This window comes from Salmo trutta, chromosome 7 (assembly GCF_901001165.1).
Source record: "Salmo trutta chromosome 7, fSalTru1.1, whole genome shotgun sequence".
NCBI lineage: Eukaryota > Metazoa > Chordata > Actinopteri > Salmoniformes > Salmonidae > Salmo > Salmo trutta.
The window spans coordinates 34,303,676-34,326,523 of NC_042963.1; the positions used below are offsets into that span (position 1 = coordinate 34,303,676).

At 44.1% G+C, this 22,848-nt stretch overlaps 1 pseudogene; it reads right to left on the reverse strand.

Moving 5' to 3' along the window:
- LOC115197295 (putative adenosylhomocysteinase 3) overlaps positions 1-22,325 on the reverse strand; it is a 45,137-nt pseudogene extending 22,812 nt beyond the window's left edge.
- Positions 22,326-22,848: the final 523 nt, after the last annotated feature.

Consider the following 22,848-nt stretch of genomic DNA (forward strand, 5'->3'; position numbering starts at 1 on the left):
TGTGGGCAGGTCAGTTTCAGATAGGGTCTGCTCCACGGTTAGCCGGGGGGGCTTCAGTGGGGCAGAGATGGGATAAAGACTTTTTTTTCTTTCTAGGCTCTGATGTCTTTCAAAAAAAGAACTGGAAGGGTGTGGTGAAGGTGTGTGCCATATTGTCTGGGTGGAAATGAGTGCTACCCCAGCTGTCTTATAGGGGAAGGGTGCTGGCATCCAATAACCTAGCTGCCTCTACCCTATGGCACAGACTAATGATTTTACAGCCACTGGGGGGTCTGATACAAGAGCTTCAGAGGACCCTTGTCATTTTTTTCTGGTCTGGACAACATTTGATTAAAGCTGCAGCCCTGTACCTGCCACAAGGGTTGGCAAGGACTGGTGGACATTTCTTCTAGGATCATGGCATTCCGGCTTCAAGCAGCCCAGAGACTGTTGTACAGAGACGGTTCTAGCTGGGTCGACTCAGCCTACACATTGATGAGGAGAGCGGGTTGTTTGGGCTTAGACAAGCACCTTTTCTTCTTAAAGCTAGAGGGGGGTGATTTGTCTGGCCTGACTCCATTCTATGAGTCTGTTATGCAGGCTTAGAGAGTTTTCGACATGTCCCGTAAGGCCGGCACCCCACCAGGGATGTGGCTTTATGAAGAGCCTCTTTTTTATAACACTGTCATCCAGTCCTGTGCTATGGGTTCAGTCAGCCTACGTTCATGCCTGTTAGGTGTGGGGTGTATCAAGCTGGGTCGTCTGATACGGAGCAGGAGCAGATCGTTGGAAGAGCTGGGAGAAAGAGCAGGGATCCTATCATCTCGGCTACTGAGGAAGGTCGTAGGTGAGGTCTGCGATTCCTTGCCAGTACTTCATCAGCAAAACTCTCTCTCCCAAGAATTCAACCATCTACACAATAATTTCCATGATGCTTTGCTCATACAACTAAGGTAAGTAAGGAGTTGCGAAAGGTTTAACCTTAATGTACATCTCTTCCCCTCTTACATACATTTTTTACGAATTTTACGCACTACAAAAACAATGTCTAGGACTTTCCGTTCTATCTGTGCTTAGTTACTTTCTCCTTTGTTCAATGTCCATGATGTGAAAGCGGTCGCGATCTCTTCACCAGAAGGCATGATATCGCACACAACTGCACCTACACCATATGGACTAGCATCACAAGGTAGTTGGATGGGCAATGACGGTTCAAAGTTCGTCAGTGGCTCAGATTTTAGGAGTTTCCTTGGTTTTCAAAAATGCTTCCTCACTGTCACGGTTGTCGTTGGTTAAGGAGGACCAAAACGCAGCAGGTATGTGTAAGCTCATCTTGAGGTTTATTGACTCCAAAATGAACACCAAAAATAACAAAAAAGAGAACGAACGATCAAAACACAGTCTGGCAAGGCACAAGGCTAAACTCAGAACAATCTCCAAATCCCACAATTAAACAGACAAACACACCCAACTAATATAGGACTTCCAATCAAAGGCAACACCACACAGCTGCCTTCAATTGGAAGTCCACCCCAATTAACCAAACATAGACATACAACTAACTAGATCAACATAGAAATACGTGAAACTCAAACAGTGCCCAAAACCCCCGGAATACTAAATCAAATGCCCTTACAACAAAAACACCACCCTGAACTACATAAAACAAATACCCTCTGCCACATCCTGACCAAACTACAATACCAATTAACCCTTATACTGGCCAGGACGTGACAGTACCCCCCCCCCCCCTTAAAGGTGCTAACCCCGGAAGCACCTTAAGAAAAACAACCCCAAACAACAACAAAACAAAAATTCCCCCCTACTAAAGGGAGGGAAGGGAGGGTGGCTGCCGTCAACAACGGCACTGTGCTACACCCCCCCCTCCCCAACCCACCTATATCTGGAGGTGGCTCCGGTTCTGGCCGTTCCAGGCAGTCGGGCCACTCTGGCAGCTCGGGGCAGTCTGGCAGCTCGGGGCAGTCTGGCCGCCCGGGGCAGTCTGGCCGCTCGGGGCAGTCTGGCCACTCTGGCAGCTCGGGGCAGTCTGGCAGCTCTGGCAGCTCGGGGCAGTCTGGCCACTCTGGCAGCTCGGGCCAGTCTAGCCACTCTGGCAGCTCGGGGCAGTCTGGCCACTCTGGCAGCTCCGGGCAGTCTGGCCACTCTGGCAGCTCGGGGCAGTCTGGCCACTCTGGCAGCTCGGGGCAGTCTGGCCACTCTGGCAGCTCGGGCCAGTCTGGCCACTCTGGCAGCTCGGGGCAGTCTGGCCACTCTGGCAGCTCCGGGCAGTCTGGCCACTCTGGCAGCTCCGGGCAGTCTGGCCACTCTGACATCTCCGGGCAGTCTGGCCACTCTGACATCTCCGGGCAGTCTGGCCACTCTGACATCTCCGGGCAGTCTGGCCACTCTGGCAGCTCCTGACTAGTGGGTGGCTCTGGCGACTCTTCACTGACGGGCGGCTCTGGCGATTCCTCACTGACGGGCGGCTCTGGCGACTCTTGACTGACGGACAGTTCTGGCAACTCTTGACTGACGGGCAGTTCTGGCGACTCTTGACTGACGGGCAGTTCTGGCGACTCTTGACTGACGGGCAGTTCTGGCGACTCTTGACTGACGGGCAGTTCTGGCGACTCTTGACTGACGGGCAGTTCTGGCGACTCTTGACTGACGGGCAGTTCTGGCGACTCTTGACTGACGGGCAGTTCTGGCGACTCTTGAATGACGGGCAGTTCTGGCGATTGTTGACTGACGGGCAGCTCTGGTGACTGTTGACTGGCGGGCAGCTCTGGCGACTTTAGACTGGCGAGGCTGGGTTTACGCACTAGATGCCTTATGCGAGGTGCTGGTACTGGGCGTACCAGACTGGGAACACGTACCTCCAGGCTAGTGCGGGGAGCGGGAACAGGACGAGTCGGACTGGGCTGACGTACTTCCGGGTCCGCACGAGAGACAGGAGCTGGAAACCCAGGGCTATGGAGGCGCACAGGCGGTCTTGATCTTACCTCCTGCACAACCCGTCCTGGCTGGATGGTACTAGTAGCCCTGCACGAGCGGGGTGCTTGTACAGGGCGGACTGGGCTGTGCAGGGGCCTGATGGTAGCCGTGCGTAGAGCGGGAGTTGGGTAGCCTGGTCCTCGGAGGCGTACCAGCGACCAGATGCGCTGCGCAGGCATCCTCCTACCAGGCTGGATGCCCGCTCTAGCACGGCACCTGCGAGGGGCTGGAATAACGCGCACCGGACTGTGCGTGCGTATGGGTGAGATAGTGCGCTCCTCAGCGAAACATGGCGCTCTCCACCTCATACGCTCCTCCATATAACCACGGGTAGCTGGCTTCCGGCTCCTCCTAGGCCTAGCCAAACTACCCGTGTGCCCCCCCCAAAAAAATTATTGGGGGTGCCTCTCGTGCTTCTCCCTCAGCGCGTCCAAGGCCTCATACCTCCGCCTCTCTGCCTTGGCTGCCTCAATTTCCTCCCGTGGGCGACGGTACTCCCCAGCCTGGTGCCAAGGTCCAGCCCCATCCAGAACTTCCTCCCAAGTCCATCTCTCCCGCCAGTCCAACTCGAAATCCCCTTTCCTCTGCTGCTTGGTCCTTAGTTGGTGGGAGATTCTGTCACGGTTGTCGTTGGTTAAGGAGGACCAAAACGCAGCAGGTATGTGTAAGCTCATCTTGAGGTTTATTGACTCCAAAATGAACACCAAAAATAACAAAAAAAGAGAACGAACGATCAACACACAGTCTGGCAAGGCACAAGGCTAAACTCAGAACAATCTCCCACAATTAAACAGACAAACACACCCAACTAATATAGGACTTCCAATCAAAGGCAACACCACACAGCTGCCTTCAATTGGAAGTCCACCCCAATTAACCAAACATAGACATACAACTAACTAGATCAACATAGAAATACGTGAAACTCAAACAGTGCCCAAAAACCCCGGAATACTAAATCAAATGCCCTTACAACAAAAACACCACCCTGAACCACATAAAAGAAATACCCTCTGCCACGTCCTGACCAAACTACAATACCAATTAACCCTTATACTGGCCAGGACGTGACACTCACATTGTTCTGTTGATTTCCATGTTTTGTCCTGACAAAGCAACTGATGCAGCGGCTTCAGCTTTGTTGCTAAGCGTCCGTTGAAAATCAGTAACCCCAGGAAAAAAGGTAGTTGGCTCATGTTCTGTGGAGCTGGGGCGTCCAAGATAGCCTTGACCTTGGACGGAGGCATCGATGACGTGTCCAAGGTATTCAACCGATGATTAGAAAAATGCACATTTGTCCTTACGAACTCGCACTCCATAGTCCTTAAGTCTCTGTAAGGTCACATCCAAGTTCAGGAGATGGTCCTCTTCGTCCTTTCCAGTAACGAGGATGTCATTCAGGTAGCATTGTACTCCTTTGACTGGTCATCCACATACATCTGCAAGTAGGCTTGACAGAGGTTGATTTTGCTGAACTTTGACCCCCAGCTAAACCCGGGAAAAGGTCATTGATGCTGTAGAAGATATTGCTCAGGGTTAACTGTGTAATTAAAGTCTCCACATATCCTGATTCCACCATCCTTCATACGATGAGTGTTGCCCATTCACCCATGCTGACGGGCTCCATTACTTTGTTCTTGACTTTTTATTTGTATTTTATTTCACCTTTATTTAACCAGGTAGGCTAGTTGAGAACAAGATCTCATTTGCAACTGCGACCTGGCCAAGATAAAGCATAGCAATTTGACACATACAACAACACAGAGTAACACATGGAATAAACAAAACATACAGTCAATAATACAGTACAAAAAAAGAAAACAAAAAGTCTATACACAGTTAGTGCAAATGAGGTAAGATAAGGGAGTTAAGGCAATAAATAGGCCATGGTGGCGAAGTAATTACAATATAGCAATTAAACACTGGAATGGTGGATGTGCAGAAGATTAATGTGCAAGTATAAATACTGTGGTGCAAAGGAGCAAGATAAATAAATAAATACAGATAGATGGGAAATTTACAGATGGGCTACGTACAGGTGCAGTGATCTGTGAGCTGCTCTGACAGCTGGTGCTTAAAGCTAGTGAGGGAGATATGAGTCTCATGCTTCAGTGATTTTTGCAATTCGTTCCAGTTATTGGCAGCAGAGAACTGGAAGGAAAGGCGACCAAAGGAGGAATTGGCTTTGGGGGTGACCAGTGAGATATACCTGCTGGAGCGTGTGCTATGAGTGGGTGCTGCTATGGTGACCAGTGAGCTGAGATAAGGTGGGGCTTTACCTAGCAGAGACTTGTAGATAACCTGTAGCCAGTGGGTTTGGCGACGAGTATGAAGCGAGGTCCAACCAACGAGAGCGTACAGGTTGCAGTGGTGGGTAGTATATGGGGCTTTGGTGACAAAACGGATGGCACTGTGATAGACTGCATCCAATTTGTTGAGTAGAGTGTTGGAGGCTATTTTATTGATGACATTGCTGAAGTCGAGGATGATCAGTTTTACGAGGGTATGTTTGGCAGCATGAGTGAAGGATGCTTTGTTGCAATATAGGAAGCCGATTATATAGCCAGAAGTATACAGAATGGTGTCGTCTGCGTAGAGGTGGATCAGAGAATCACCAGCAGCAAGAGCGACATCATTGATGTATACAGAGAAGAGAGTTGGCCCGAGAATTGAACCTTGTGGCACACCCATAGAGACTGCCAGAGGTCCGGACAACAGGCCCTCCGATTTGACACACTGAACTCTATCAGAGAAGTAGTTGGTAAACCAGGCGAAGCAATCATTTGAGAAACCAAGGCTGTCGAGTCTGCCAATAAGAATGTGGTGATTGACAGAGTCGAAAGCCTTAAAGACAAAGACAAATACGTCTGACTATATCTATGAGGGTGCCCGTGTTTACGGATTTGGGGTTGTACCTGGTAGGTTCATTGATCATTTGTGTGAGATTGAGGGCATCAAGCTTAGATTGTAGGATGGCCGGGGTGTTAAGAGCATGTCCCAGTTTAGGTCACCTAGCAGCACGAGCTTAGAAGATAGATGGGGGGCAATCAGTTCACATATGGTGTCGAGGGCACAGCTGGGGGCAGAGGGTGGTCTATAGCAAGCGGCAACAGTGAGAGACTTTTTTCTGGAAAGGTGAATTTTTAGAAGTAGAAGCTCGAATTGTTTGGGTACAGACTTGGATAGTAATACCGAACTCTGCAGGCTATCTTTGCAGTAGATTGCAACACCGCCCCCTTTGGCAGTTCTATCTTGGCGGAAAATGTTAAAGTTAGGGATGGAGATGTCAGGGTTTTTGGTGGTTTTCCTAAGCCAGGATTCAGACACGGCTAAGACATCCGGGTTGGCAGAGTGTGCTAAAGCAGTGAGTAAAACAAACTTAGGGAGTAGGCTTCTAATGTTAACATGCATGAAACCAAGGCTTTTACGGTTACAGAAGTCAACAAATGAGAGCACCTGGGGAGTGGGAGGGGAGCTAGGCAATGCAGGACCTGGATTAACCTCTACATCACCAGAGGAACAGAGGAGAAGTAGGATAAGGGTACGGCTAAAGGCTATACGAACTGGCCGTCTAGCACGTTCGGAACAGAGAGTAAAAGGAGCAGGTTTCTGGGCACGATAGCATAGATTCAAGGCATAGTGTACAACCAAAGGTAAGGTAGGATGTGAGTACATTGGAGGTAAACCTAGGCATTGAGTAATGATGAGAGAGATATAGTCTCTAGAGACGTTTAAACCAGGTGATGTCATCGCATATGTAGGAGGTGGAACAACATGGTTGGCTAAGGCATATTGAGCAGGGCTAGAGGCTCTACAGTGAAATAAGACAGTAATCACTAACCAGGACAGTAATGGACGAGGCATGTTGATATTAGAAAGAGGCATGCGTAGCCAAGTGAACATATGGGTCCAGTGAGTGGTTGGGCTGGCTGGGGACACGGCGATTCAGACAGTTAGCAGGCCGGTTCTAACAAGCTAGCAGATAGTAGGCCGGGGCTAACAAGCTAGCAGTTAGTAGGCCGGGGCCAACAAGCTAGCAGTTAGCAGACAGGGGCTAGCATGCAAGCAGTTAGCAGACCGGGGCAAGCAAGCTAGTAGTTAGCAGACCGGGGCTAGCAAGTTAGCAGAAGGGCCTTTGGGGGACGTCGCGATGGAGGTAAGTCAGTTTTTGCCTCTTCGTGCGGTGACGTCGATAGACCAGTCATGGATTAGTAGGGTTCCAAGTAGCTCTAGGTAGCTAGCAGGCCGTGGTTAGCAGAATAGGCCTTCAGCTGACGTCGCGCCTGAGGGGCCTGTTGGAATCCTCGGGCAGATTATGTCGGTATTCCAGTCGTAGAGGATCGGCGGGGTTCCGTGCCCCGTACCGGCAGTAGAAGGGATCCGGATATTGTAGCCCAGGAGTGGGCTTCGGTGGTAGCCCAGGAGCCCTCGCCGGGCTAGCTTCAGGCTAGTTGGTGCTTGCTCCGGGATGGAAACGCTAGCTAGGAGTAGTCACCCGGGATTGCAGTTAGCTAGTTGCGAAGATCCAGTTGAAAATGTTCAGAGTTTGCGGTATGGAGAATCCGGGGAAATGGATAGAAAAAAAATATGTCCGTTATGCTCTGGTTTGAGTCACGTTGTACGAACTGGCAGGAGCTTTCCGAGCTAAAGGTTAGCTAATGACCACTAGCAGTGGTTTGCTGACTGATAGCTGGTAGGTAGTTAGCTGGCTTCAGTTGAGGGATTCTGAGGTAAATAGAAATACTTTACAAAAAACAGATCCACGCCACATTGGGTGAGGCTGGTTGCAGGAGAGTATTTAGAAGTTGAGGTTTAGGAAAATATTTTAAAAAGATATGCGAAAAAATTATCTAAAAGATTTATACAAGGGACACGACAGGACAAAGACAAATACGTCTGACTGCTACGCCATCTTGGATTAAAAAAAATGTAATAAAAAAAAATAAGTGGCCAAGTCAGCCTCAACTTTTGGACCGATAGCATAAGGTACGCGTCGTGCTTTCAGAAATGTTAGTTTGCTTCACTGTAATGTCTTTCATGCTACCCAGCACTCCATTAAATACATCTCCATGTTTCTTGGCGAGTAGGCCTGTGTCTCCATATGTCATTGTACGCACTGATGGCCAGTTTAGTGTGATTTTTCTCCAGCCACAAACGTCCCAGTAGTGATGGATAGTCTCCTTTCACGACATAGTGGCAGCTTTTCAGTTTGTCCATTTAACTGAACTGTGACATCAGTGATGCCTCTCACAGTGACAGATTCACCTGTGTAAGTCTTTAACACGATGTGTACTGGCTGAAGTAGAAGGTGTTTCAGGTATTTCTGTAGACTGTGTCTTACACAAGAGATTAGTGGTGTGCGGGTCAGCTGTTTGTACACCCGCATCCGCCCGGAATTGCTAATAACCCACCCACAACTGCTTACTAGGCCTATATGTGATAAAGTGAAAATCTGAGGCCTGCACTCGACTTTAATCCGCTAATACAGAAAATGCATTGTAGGCTAAACGGTGACAGTAGAATGATTTGACGGGGGTTCAAGATTTTTTTGGCCTGATTTAGATATTTATCTGCATATAATTTCAGACATTTTGGTAGGCTATTTGTTAGTCAACTAGTCTATAATTAGATACAAGCAGCTTCTCTTCTGTCATTAGTCCTATATGTTGCCCTAGAAGACTAAATAGGCTAAACCCTTGCTCACCAGAATGACATAAATCGATAGAATTAATGCTTTCATCTAGCTGACATTGGTAATGTTTTCCCTGTCATCTCTGCTTCTTTCCTGAAGCAAAGACTTTTACGGACCGGGCGGGAATTTTTTTAAAAGATTTTCTGTGCAAAAATAGGCTTGGCAGAGGTTGATTTTGCTGAAAGCTATGAAAACGAAAGCTGAGAAAACGACCCAACACATTTCTGATAAGACGGTATCAAGATGCTGAAAGAAAGAAATCATATTTCTTCACTCCTGTTCCAGAGTCAAAATTTTGCCTACATTTGATATTTCCCTTTACTGCAAGAAATGCGACTGGCGAATTTGTAGGCCTATAGCGCCTTACAATCACCACACATAACACTGCTATCATCCTCTTTTACCACCAGCAAATCTTTCCCAAACATTACTTTTCTGGCCCTCCCTTCTCTTTATTTTCAACTCTCCCTTTCGCAGCTTTTCTCTTATTGAATTAAACTCTGACATTGTCATTTTTGGCTCCTTGGATAGATGCTAACTTTTACTGGCCATTCCAAAAATCGTTGGCGATTTGCGTGTAGCTATTTGGCACGCTTACAGTTAGGCCCTAAAACTTAGGGTAAAGCCGTCTCTAATGTGCAGAGCAGGGTACTGGGTGGAAGCCGGCTATTGGGGACTTTTTAACAGTCTGATGGCCTGGAGATAAAAGCTGTTTATCAGTCTCTCGGTCCCAGCTTTGATGTACTATCTCCTCCTTCTACATGGTAGCGGGGTGAACAGGCCATGGCTCGGGTGACTGAGGTCATTGACAATCTTCCTGGTCTTCATGTGAGGGCAGGCAGTATGCTCCTGATGATGCTTTGTGCTGACTGCCCCTGATGATGCGTTGGGCTAACCGCACTACTCTCTGGAGAGCCCTACAGTTGCAGAAAGTGCAATTGCCATACCAGGTGGTGATATAGACCGGCAGGATGCTCTCAATGGTGCATCTGTAGAAATTTGTGAAGGCCTTAATGGCCAAGACAAATTTATTCTGTTGCACCTTCTTCACCTCACTGTCTGTATGAAGGGACCATTTCAGGTCGTCAGTGATGTGCATGCCCTGGAACTTGAAGCTTTGACCCTGTACTGCGGCCCTTCAATGTGGATAGGGGTGTGCTCTCTCTGCTGTCTCCTGTAGTCCACGATCATTGTCCTTCATTGTGTTGACAATGAGGGAGAGGCTATTTTCCTGGCATCACTCTGCCACTGCTCTCACCTCCTCCCTGTAGGCTGTCTCGTTATTGTTGGTAATCAGACCTACCACTGTTGTGTTGTCAGCAAACTTGATGATTAAGTTGGAAACGTACGTGGACACGCAGTCATGGGTGAACAGGGAGTACAGGAGGGGGCTGAGCATGCACCCCCTTGTGGGGCCCCCGTGTTGAGGATCAGCGTGGCGATGATGTTGTTGCCTACATTCACCACTTGGGGTTGGCCCGTCAGGAAGTCCAGGACCCAGTTGCACAGGGAGGGTTTCAGACCCAGGGCCCTGAGCTTGGTGATGAGCTTGTTGGTCGGTGTATACTATGTGTATCCTGTACATACGACTAATAGAACTTGAAACCTGAAACTTCCCTCAGCGGAAGCGTGTGCCTCGATTCCCCAGTCGCTGACTTTCAGTTGCAACTCCGTACACTCGTCCTGATGAACTCAACTCTCTTTAGCAGCTATAATGCCTTCAGAAAGTAGTCATACAGTTTGAATTGAAAATATATTTTTCTCACCCATCAACACAACACCCCATAATGACAAAATCAAAACCTGATTTTAGACAAAGCTCTGAATAAGCCGATTTGTGCCAAAACGTAAGCCGATTCTTTACTTGTCCCGTCAATGAATCTACCAGATTTATGCAGAAACAGAGTGATCCTTTTTCTATACTCTCCTGGATAGTCACCAGTTGAAGTATCCTGGGGTAAGGAATGTTTTAGACATTTTTGATGAAAAAGAATGATGAAATACAGAAATATCTCATTTACATAAGTATACCCACCCCTTTTCTATGACACTCCAAATTGAGCTCAGGTGCATCCGATTTCCTTTGATCATCCTTGAGATGTCACTACAACTTGATTGGCGTTCACCTATGGTCAAATCAATTGTTTGGACATGATTTAGAAAAAACACACCTGTCAATATAAGGTCCCACAGTTGACAGTGCATGTCAGAGCAGAAACTATACCATGAAGTCCCAGGAACTGGCTGTAAAAGAATTGTGATGAGGCATATACAGTATCTGGGGAAGGGTATAAAACAATTTATGTTGAGAGTTTCCAAGAGCACAGTGGTCTCCATCATTGGGAAATTGAAAAAATATGGAGCTACCCAGACTCTGATAGAGCTGGCCGTCCGACCAAACTGAGCAACCAAGCAAGAATGACATTGGGAGGTGACCAATAACCCAATGACCACTCTGACAGAACTACAGAGTTCCTTGGCTGAGATGGGAGAACCTGACAGCAGGACAACAGTCTCTACAGCACTTCATCAATCTGGGCTTCATGGGAGAGTGGCCAGATGGAAGCCACTCCTGAGAAAAAGGCACATGACAGCATGCCTGGAGTTTGGAAAAAGGCACGTGAACGACTCTGAGAACATAAGGCAAAAGACTCTGTGGTCTGATGAGACAAAATTAAACTCTTTGGCCTGAATGCAAAGCGCTGTCTGGAGAAAACCAGGCACAGCTAATCACCCATCTAACACCATCCCTTACGTGAAACAGGGCGGTGGAGCATCATGCTATGGAGACTGGGAGACTGGCAAGGATAGAGGAACAATGAATGGAACCATATACATGCAAATCCTTTATGAGAACCTGCTTCAGAGTGCAAACGACCTTAGACTGGGGGTAAAGATTTACGTTCCAACAGGATAACGACCCTAAGCATACAGCCAAAGCAATGCTGGAATGGCTTCAGAACAAGAATATTAAAGTCCTTGAGTGGCCCAGCCAAAGCCCAGACTTGAATCCCATTGAAAATCTGTGGAAAGACTTGTAGATTGCTGTTCACCGCCACTCCCCATCTAATTTAACAGGGTTTGTGAAAATCTAGGAAGAATGGGAGAAAATCACCAAGACACCTCAAATCTGTGATAAAGGTGCTTCTACAAAATATTGAATCAGCGGTGTGAACACTTATGTAAATGAGATATTTCTGTATTTCATTTTCAATACATTTTCTAAAATTTTAAAAACATGACTGTCATTATGGGGTAATGTGTATAGATGGATATTTTTTTACATTTTTTTTAACCTATTTTGAAATCAGGCTGTAACTCAACAACATGTGGAATAAGTCAAGGGTTATGAATACTTTCTGAAGGCACTGAATTCAATGACCTTTGCCAAGGTCAGATTACTTTCAGTCAATAGTCTCTTTTGTGTAACTTCACTGCGTAGCCTACATACCAGTCTGTCTCTAATGGTGTCATTTAGAACATCATTAAACTCACAGTGCTCTGTCAGCAAACATTGTCACTGATTTTCCCTCTTCCTGATTTATTCTGTGGAACCTTAACCTTTCAGCAATAACTAGTGGTTTTGGTGAAAAGTGCCCTTTCATTATTTCTACGATGTCCCCATGTGTCTTATTACCTGCCCTGTCTATAGCAGGCTGCGTAATAAATTAAATGCCTTCGACCCCATTTCACAAAACAAATTTGGCACAATTTTGTCCTCATCAATGTTATTTGCAAGAACAAAATACTCAAACCGTTCTTTATATAAGTTCCAGTGTTCAATGCTTACATCCAACTGTACAATGTTCCCAACAATTTCAGCCATTTTTTGTTTCTCAATAGGCTCCTGATTGTCACTCATTTTAATATTGTCCTCAACCACGGCAACGTTCTGTTCTGCCACAGCAACAATTTCCTCAGTCACGTGATATGCATTCACTTCACTCACTGACGTTTCCTCCTCAAGTTTGCTTGTTAAGCAGTTTTTAATTCCAAAGTTCATCTTCAAAGTTGAATAAATGTCCTTTCCTTTACCCACTGTATATTCCTCCCTTTTTAAGCACGTTGTTTTCCCGCTCCAACGCTCATCTCAAATGATTTTCTGCCGTCTCTGACGATGCTAACTCTCTCTCTTAGCTAGCTTGATTATGCATGAACTTGCATCTGCTAGCGATACACGGTGCTACCACTAGCCTAGAATGTACCACATAAAATAATAGTTTTAAACATGTTAAAACCGACTTCTTCTGGACAGAATAGTCACTGTCGGTTCAGACTTACTCGTCGCCAATCTTTTGTTATGTCTTGTGGGTTTCATAGCCACGTCTTTATAACAATTCAATAATGATGAGACAGGAAAGAGGAATTCAGTTCAACCATTTATATGAACCTGATCATTTCAAACTCCCATGATGTTTTGTGCATACAACTAAAGTAAGCCAGGCAGTACGAAAGGTATAACCTGGTATATATACAACACTGGCCACTGGCAGGGCCATGATGAACAGAATAAGGGTATGCAGATCACAGGAGGTTGGTGGAACCTTAATTGGGGAGGACGGGCTTGTGGTAATGGCTGGAGCGGAATCAGTGGAATGGTATCAAATACATCAAACAGTAGAACTGTGTTCGAATACCAATACTAACATTCTGTATATTACATACTTAATGAGAATATACTACATACTATATACTATTAGCTCATTTTAGTATACTGTAAACAAACTGTAGTTGAGCGTACCAGAGCTTCGCCCGTCTACCAGAAGTTGATGCTGTTGCTATGAAACCTCTTGCTAGCTTTTTAGCATAACAAATGACTAGCTTGTAAGGGTGCGTGCTGGTGGCAGGGAAGTCAGGCGCAGGAGATCGAACTTGGTATAAAACGGAGCAGTTTAAAACCTGTTGGGGATAGGGGGCAGTATTTGCACGGCCGGATAAAAAACGTACCCGATTTAATCTGGTTACTACTCCTGCCCAGTAACTAGAATATGCATATAATTAGTAGATTTGGATAGAAAACACTCTAAAGTTTCTAAAACTGTTTGAATGGTGTCTGTGAGTATAACATAACTCATATGGCAGTCAAAACCCTGAGACAAATCCTAACAGGAAGTGGAAATCTGATGTGTGGAATCACTTCAAAGCCTTTGCCATTGAAACACACAGGGACTTATTAATAATTTAGCACTTCCTAAGGCTTCCACTAGATGTCAACAGTCTTTACAAAGTGGTTTGAGTCTTCTATGGTAGAAACTGACCCAAAGAGAGGCTTGGGAAGTTGGTCACAGGGGGAGGGCCATTACTACTATGATGCGGGCGCCCATGGGAACCCTTTTGTTCCGAAACGTTTAGTAAAACAATGCAATCGTCCGCCTTGAATATTATTGAAGTTCTGGTTGAAAAAGGCCATAAAGATTTATGTTATACAACGTTTGACATGTTTGAACAAACTTAAATATATATTTTTTGCACATTCGTGACGACAAGTCCCGCGCGCTTCCGTACATTATGAGTAGCCTTCGGAACGCGCTAACAAGAAGGAACTATTGGGACATAAATTATTAACTTTTTCGAGGGTTAAATACACAGAGGGTTAAATACACAACATGTAATGAATGGGATTGGAACCAGGTGTGATACAATACAAGACAAAACCAAAGGAAAATGAAAAGAGGATCAGCGATGGCTAGAAGGTCGGCGACTTCGACCACCAAACGCCGCCCGAACAAGGAGAGGGAACAACTTCGGCGGAAGTCGTGACATAGCTAGACATTTTATGACTTTGGGTGTGTTCTTAATCTGGAGTACCAGAAGGCCGCTAGGCATTCGTAATTTCAGAGCATTGTCAGATTTTTAGCAGATTATCCGTTTGTAAATTCAGAGCGTTTCGCTCTCGGAGCATTCAGAGCACACACTGGACGTTCTGGCCTCACAACGGCAGTCAAGCACCCAAGCTAACAGGCTAACGTTGCCTAGCTACTTCCAGACACAAATAAGAGAACACCTCACTCTGACCATTTTACTCGCCCTAGCAGAGATGGTTAGGTAGTTTTCATGTTATCCAGAGTGTTGGTGACTGTAACTGTGCTGCTGGCGACAATTTAATTACTTTATTATGCTGATGATTACTGACACCGGCCATATTAAATGGGTGTTGAGCGTTCGTAAATTCATCAGTTATTCTGCGCTCTGGTACACTCAGACGAGAGTGCTCTGAAATCGGAGTAGATAGCCATAGCGAATTTACGAAAGCACCAGAATGTCCATTGAGAATGCACAACAACTAAACCACTTAGATAAACTAAGAATTACGGGGTTAATCAGGTCAATAAACATTGGATAGTTAGCTAGATAGCATATAGAGTGGCAAGAAAAAGTATGTGAACCCTTTAGAAATACCTGGATTTCTGCTTAGATTGTTCATAAAATTTGATCTGATCTTCATCTAGGTCACAACAATAGACAAACACAGTCTGCTTAAACAAATAAAACACAAACAATTAGACATTTTCATGTTTTAATTGAACACACCGTGTAAACATTCACAGTGTAGGGTGGGAAAAGTATGTGAACCCTTGGATTTAATAACTGGTTGACCCTCCTTTGGAAGCAATAACTTCAAATGAACGTTTTCTGTAGTTGCGGATCAGACCTGCACAACAGTCAGGAGGAGTTTTGGACCATTCCTCTTTACAAAACTGTTTCAGTTCAGCAATATTCTTGGGATGTCTGGTGTGAACTGTTCTCTTGAGGTCATGCCACAGCATCTCAATCAGGTTGAGGTTAGGACTCTGACTGGGCCACTCCAGAAGGCGTATTTTCTTACATTTACATTACATTTCAGTCATTTAGCAGACGCTCTTATCCAGAGCGACTTACAGTAGTGAATGCATACATTTCATACATTTTATTTATTTATTTATTTTTCTCCATACTCTTCTGTTGAAGGCATTCTGTTTTTGATTTACTTCTGTGTTTTGGGTCTTTGTCCTGTTGCATCACCCAACTTCTGTTGAGTTTCAATTGGCGGACAGATAGACTTACATTCTCCGGCAAAATGTTTTGATAAACTTGGGAATTCATTTTTCTGTCGATGATAGCAAGATGTCCAGGCCCTGAGGCAGCAAAGCAGCCCCAAACCATGATGCTCCCTCCACCATACTTTACAGTTGGCATGAGGTTTTGATGTTGGTGTGATGTGCCTTTTTTTCTCCACACATAGTGTTGTGTTCTCCTTCCAAACAACTTAACTGTAGTTTCATCTGTCCACCGAATATTTTGCCAGTAGCGCTGTGGAACATCCAGGTGCACTTTTGCAAACTTCAGATGTGCAGCAATGTTTTTTTTGGACAGCAGTGGCTTCTTCCGTGGTGTCCTCCCATAAACACTATTCTTGTTTAGTGTTTTACGTATCGTAAACTCATCAACAGAGATGTTAGCATGTTCCAAACATTTCTGTAAGTCTTTAGCTGACACTCTAGGATTCTTCTTAACCTCATTGAGCATTCCGCACTGTGCTCTTGCAGTCATCTTTGCAGAACGGGCACTCCTAGGGAAAGTAACAACAGTGCTGAACTTTCTCCATTTATAGACAATTTGTCTTACCGTGGACTGATGAACATCAAGGCTTTTAGAGATACTTTTGTACCCCTTTCCAGCTTTAAACAAGTCAACAATTATTAATCTTAGGTCTTCTGAGATCTCTTTTGTTTGAGGCATGGTTCACATCAGGCAATGCTTCTTGTGAATAGCAAACTCAAATTTGGTGAGTTTTTTATAGGGCAAGGCAGCTCTAACCAACATCTCCAATCTTGTCTCATTGATTGGTCTCCAGGTTAGCTGACGCCTGACTCCAATTAGCTTTTGGAGAAGTTATTAGCCTAGGGGTTCACATACTTTTTCCCACCTACACTGTGAATGTTTAAATTATGTATTCAATATAGGCAAGAAAAATACAATAATTTGTGGGTCATTAGTTTAAGCACACTATGTTTCTCTATTGTTGTGATATGATGAAGATCAGATCAAATTTGATGACCAATTTATGCAGAAATCCAGGTAATTCCAAAGGGTTCACTTACTTTTTCTTGCCACTGTATTTAATATACTGGCAAGTTTGATGTATTAGTAGCCAATTAACGTTAGGTAGCTAGCTAACATACTGGTATATACTGCTGTAATATGCTTTGTAGTTCGTAAGGATAGCGTAGCTAGCAAATTGTCAGCCAACATAACGTGTAAGGTAACTTGAAAAGTCATTACTTTGTTACATTGCTCAACATTTTCTTAACATTTGTCATAATTAGTTAAAGCAATGAATTTGTATCTGCTCTTATTGGACTTAGGCTGCACATTTTCTGCCATTTTCCTCAAATCTGAAAACGATATGAAGCCACGCCCACTTTCTGAAGAATTGAATTATGGGCCCTAAAAGTACGGAAATAGTGTCCACTGCTCGTATACTTCGTATTTTGACTAATGCAGTACGACATCTGGGAACTTTTGCCATACTAACTATATCCATAGTTTGACCAATAAGCATACTATTTACTCAATTTACATCACAAATAGTATAGTTAGTAAGGTTTGTATGAGTACTTGAACACAGCTATGGTTTGATGCCATTCCATTTGCTCCATTCCAGCCATTATTATGAGCCGTCCCCCCCTCAGCAGCCTCCACTAATGCAGATGCACGCCTGCTACCAGTTTGGGACTAAACCAGCAGAGAGAGTGCTCAGGACAGGTTGAGAAACTCATGTCAGTGTGGAGAACAGCAGCACACTTTATTTTGGTAGAGCTTTGTAGATGGAGAAACTGTAACTGACCTGAACACGCACACAAATAAAGCCTATATAAATAAGGTTTGGGTGACGATAGCTGCACACTCTGACCTTCAAAGGCTTCAGAGTGAACCTGTTTTTCTGAAGGCCCAGACTCTCAGTATAGCTTACCTAATGGAGTGTGGGTGTGGTGTGTTTACCTCATGAAGTGGGTCACTCTGGCACCCTGAATGTCACCAAACTGACCTAGTACCGGTTCACAACCTTTAAACAACCTTTCTATGCCAGTTTATGAATATTCTCTGTGCAACATCACTTTGCCTCTCATTGAAGGCTTTTAATGAATATTGCCTTAAAAATGTATGTCCCCCGTAGATTGACTTGCCTAGTTAAATAAAGGTTGCCTAGTTAAATAAATAAATAAAATAAATTAAATCAAATATTTGCTACACTGAAAAATGTAAACACAACATGCAGTGTTGGTCCCATGGTTCATGAGCTGAAATAAAAGATCCCAGAAATGTTCCATACGCACAAAGAGCTTATTTCTCTCAAGTTTTGTCCACAAATTTGTTTATATCCCTGTTAGTGAGCATTTCTTCATTGCCAAGATAATCCATCCACCTGACAGGTGTGGCACATCAATAAACTGATTACCCATAAGAGTCTAAGCCCTGTCTAAGCCTGGGGGTTCTACTAAACTTTATGGAATTGTTTTAAGAAGGTCATACCAATGATCATTTTGCTATTTGATTTGGAATTTGAAGACCCCTTGAAGTATAAAAAAAATATATACAAAATTATTTGATGAAAAAGTATTTTTGGCCTTACTGCTATTAGCCCATTTAAATGCATTGAATAACAGTTTCACTACATGGAACAGATAGTCCCCCCCAAAAATGTAAAGGAAGTTTGTCCTGAAGTGTCTGTCCTATATCTAAGCGATATAAGAAAGCTCAGGAAACATTTGTTATTTTTTGTACGTGTATTTACCCCTTATTTTTGGCACTAAACAGTCTCTATATACAATGCCTTCGGAAAGTATTCAGACCCCTTGACTTTTTCCACATTTTGTTACGGTACAGCCTTATTTAAAAAATGATTAAGTAAATAACAATTCTAAGCAATCTCCACACAATACCCCATAGTGACAAAGCGAAAACGTGTTAAAAATGTATTAAAAATTAAAAACAGAAATACCTTATTTACATAATTATTCAGACTCTTTGGTATGAGACTCTAAATTGAGCTCAGATGCATCCTGTTTCCTTTGATCATCCTTGAGATGTTTCTACAATTTGATTGGAGTCCACTTGTTGTACATTCAATTGATTGGACATGATTTGGAAAGGTACACACCTTTCTATGTAAGGTCCCACAGTTGACAGTGTATGTCAGAGCAAAAACCAAGCCATGAGATCAAAGGAAGTGTCCGTAGAACTCCGAGACAGGATAGTGTTAGTAAGGCACAGATCTGGGGAATGGTACCAAAACATTGCTGCAGCATTGAAGGTCCCCAAGAACGCTCCCCATCCAACCTGACAGAGCTTGTGAGGATCTGCAAAGAAGAATTGGAGAAACTCCCCAAATACAGGTGTGCCAAGCTTGTAGCGTCATACCCAAGAAGACTCGAGGCTGTAATCGCTGCCAAAGGTGCTTCAACAAAGTACTGAGTAAAGTGTCTGAATACTTATGTAAATATAACATTTCATTTTTTTCTATTTAATACATTTGTAAAAAATTCTAAAAATCTCTGTTTGCTTAAGTCATTATGGGGTATTGTGTGTAGACTGACGAGGGGGAAAAAAACAATTTAATCCATTTTAGGATAAGGCTGTAACGTAACAAAATATGGAAAAAGTGAAGGGGTCAGAATACAGTATATACTTCCATAGATTTTTTCCATTTGTACGGTGGGACCTTCAGACGAGTAATATGAGGCCTGTGGGCGTTCGAGAGCAAAACCGACATGTACGTGTTCGTGAGTGTCTACCCTTTACATTGAGCGGTCATATTAGTGTGTAGCCAAACTGTTCTGACGCTACAGACAATTTTGAGAGAAGACCAATTCTCGGAATGTCTCATGTTCTGACAAACACCACTCTAGTTCTGTTACCTTTCACCACAGATGCCTAAGTGCGACACAGGCGGATGCAGTGGATTAAGATGTATCCAACGCAAAAAATACATATCTCTAGCTAAAATTAACAGATTTTTATGCAGATTTTATTATTATGCTAATCAGATTTCCCCAGGGGAGTGGACATCGACCTTAGTGGGTTAAACAGCATGATCATACAAGGGTGTCCCATGTGCTGGGGACACCCTTGCAGTTTTGTCACAGAACACAATGCAGTTTTGTCACAGAACACAATGCCACAGATGTTTCAAGTTTTGTGGGATAGTATGCTGACTGCAGGAATGTCCACCTGAGCAGTTGCCAGAGAATTTAATGTTCATTTCTCTACCATAAGCCGCCTCAAACATAGGCAGCACATCCAACCGGCCTCACAACTGCAGTCCATGTGTATGCCATCTTGTGGGCGAGCGGTTTGCTGATGTCAACGTTGTGAACAGAGTGCCCCATGGTTGTGGTGAGCTTATGGTATGGGAAGGCATAAGTTATTGACAACAAACACAATTGTATTTTTTTATTGATGGCCATTTGAATGCACAGACACCGTGATGAGATCCTGAGACCCATTGTCGTGCCATTCATCCACTGCCATCACCTCATGTTTCAGCATGGTAAAGCACAGCCCCATGTCGCAAGGATCTGTACACAATTTCTGGAAGCTGAAAATGTCCCAGTTCTTCCATGACCTGCAAACTCACTAGTTATGTCACTCATTGAGCATGTTTGGGATGCTCTGGATCAAAGTGTTTGACAGCGTGTTCCAGTTCCCACCAATATCCAGAAACTTCACACAGCCATTGAAGAGGAGCTGGACAATATTCCACAGGCCACAAACAACAGCCTGATCAACTCCATCCGAAGGAGATGTGTCGCGCTGCATCAGGCAAATGGTGATCAAACCAGATATTGACTAGTTTTCTGATCCACGCCCCTACTTTTTTTTAAAGTATCTGTGACCAACTGATGCATATTTGTATTCCCAGTCATGCGATATCCATAGATTAGGGCCTAATTTATTTATTTATATTGACTGATTTCCTTATATGAACTGTAACTCAGTAAAATCTTTGAAATTATTTGCATGTTGCATTTATATTTTTGTTCAGTATATATTGAACAAATCCATCTTGCATCGATTAAGGTTCAAAATGTTATGGGCCCCCTAAACTGGTTCTGTGCCCCACCTTGGCCACCCCATTCATAATGTTCTTGACACCAACCTGGTCACTGAGCATTTCATATTATTCTGTACATAAATCCGAGATTCTCCATTTAGTATGATATGTTATGTTCGGTAAGGTTACATAAGACAGATGGTTACTTAAGGCAAAAACTAAATTAGGTCTGGTCAGGTTAGATGGATGGGTTTATGACACAAAGGTTGTGAGTTTGAATCTCATCACAGACAACTTTAGCTAATTAGCACCTTTTCAACTACTTGCTACTTTTTAGTTACTTTGCAACTACTTAGTATGTTAGCTAACCCTTCCCTAACCCTTTAATCTAACTCCTAAATTTAACCCTAACCTTAACCCTAACCCCAAACTCTAACCCCTAGCCTAGCTTCCAATATAGAGCTAGCTAACATTAGTGGCATAGCTAGAATTCATAATATATAGTTTAGAAAATGTGTAACATATTGTATGTTTTGCTAATTTGTAACATATTTGTACGTTTTGCAAATTCGTAAAATATAATACAAATTGTAACTCGTAACACATCATACGAAATGATGGTGATGAAAATCCACAAAATAATACATACCAATACGAAACGTATAATATCATACTGGAGTATCTCGGATTTTTGTACAGAAAAATATTAAATTCGCTGAGACCAGGTTGCAAGCTATTTTTCACAAGGTGGATTGGTTCCTTTTTGGTCATAACTTTAGAAAGTCCAGGTATACAGCCTTGTATTCTAGTCCCAGCAATAGCCTAACTAACCCCCTACATATTAAATGCGTTTCTCATTTACATTTATCGTTCTATGTACTTCGGTCACAGTACCATCAAGATTTACAGACGCTCTGTTCGGATCTGCGTGCCTCATTGCAGAAACATGCAGTCACGACATTTTTTTGTTGATCAACATTGTATGCTGTGGTGGTGTCTAACGTTGGCGCATGTCTTGGCGCAGACGAATTTGCTTTTGATAATGCTTTTAATTGTCGCAATTGAGATCTGAGCAGATACTGCCTTCATCTTTCAAACCTTGACGTGTAGCCTATCACACGTTGATTCACTGTCACAGTAAAGATGGTAGGATACTATCCAACTAAAGTTGCATTGATTGAGCAACTCAAACTGTTGATTGCGCGTTCTAGCACATGTAGTAGCCTACTGAAGTTAAAACTCAACCCCCCACAGTAAAAGCTGGATAAGACACGAGTATAGGTAATTGATTTATCCTCACCCTCTCCATATTTAGCGCTTCGATCACTGTCTCTCCCGCCCCAACGGACACCTCGGCCCCGTTTTCGTTGGACGGTTGAGACTGCTCGCTCCATCTGGTCTCGGCTGCATGCAACATCTTCCACAGGTTGGAGTTGCATGTCGACGATGAGAAGGTAGTAGCACCACCCTCATCTTCTGTATGCAGTTCGGGAAACATGATCGGTAAGGTTAGGTCTTTATCTGGAGAAGGAGCGTCAGTCTGTTCAGATTTCTCGGCCATAACTGGACTGGTGTTGTGGTGACTGAACTAAATAACCTCTTCTTTTGAAAGTATGAAAAAAACACAGGTAAGGGCGGGTCTGAGCAGAGGTATGGTCTGTCCAGTAGGCTAAGTACCCACATACCTTCCACATTCCAAAATGAAGACAGATAGATTTTACTGTCTATGTTTGTGACCCTGATGACACATTTCACTCTGCCAGTATGTGTTCATTTTCAACACATAACACACAAAGCAAAAGGCACAGTGACATGTGTTTACAGTAAACCCTGTAGTCATGATAGCCATACAGAGAGGCAGATCACATCCACATTAAGGATTTAGGCCCACAGCCCAAAAATGTATTTTGTAACTTCCATTGAATTTCCATTGAAACTTCCATTGAACAACCCCTCACTGGACTGCCATCTTTTAAACACAAAGAAGGTTGCAACAAAGACAATGATGAAGATAGTCAGTAGTCTTTACTGTCAGGGTGAGTGTTCAGGAAGTCCTTGCTCTGCCCTTCATGGGGCAACTCAGGCGCTCCGGGGGTTGTTTCCGAGGGAACCGGTAGCAGAGGGTGTGTCTGCGGAGCATGAGGAGAGG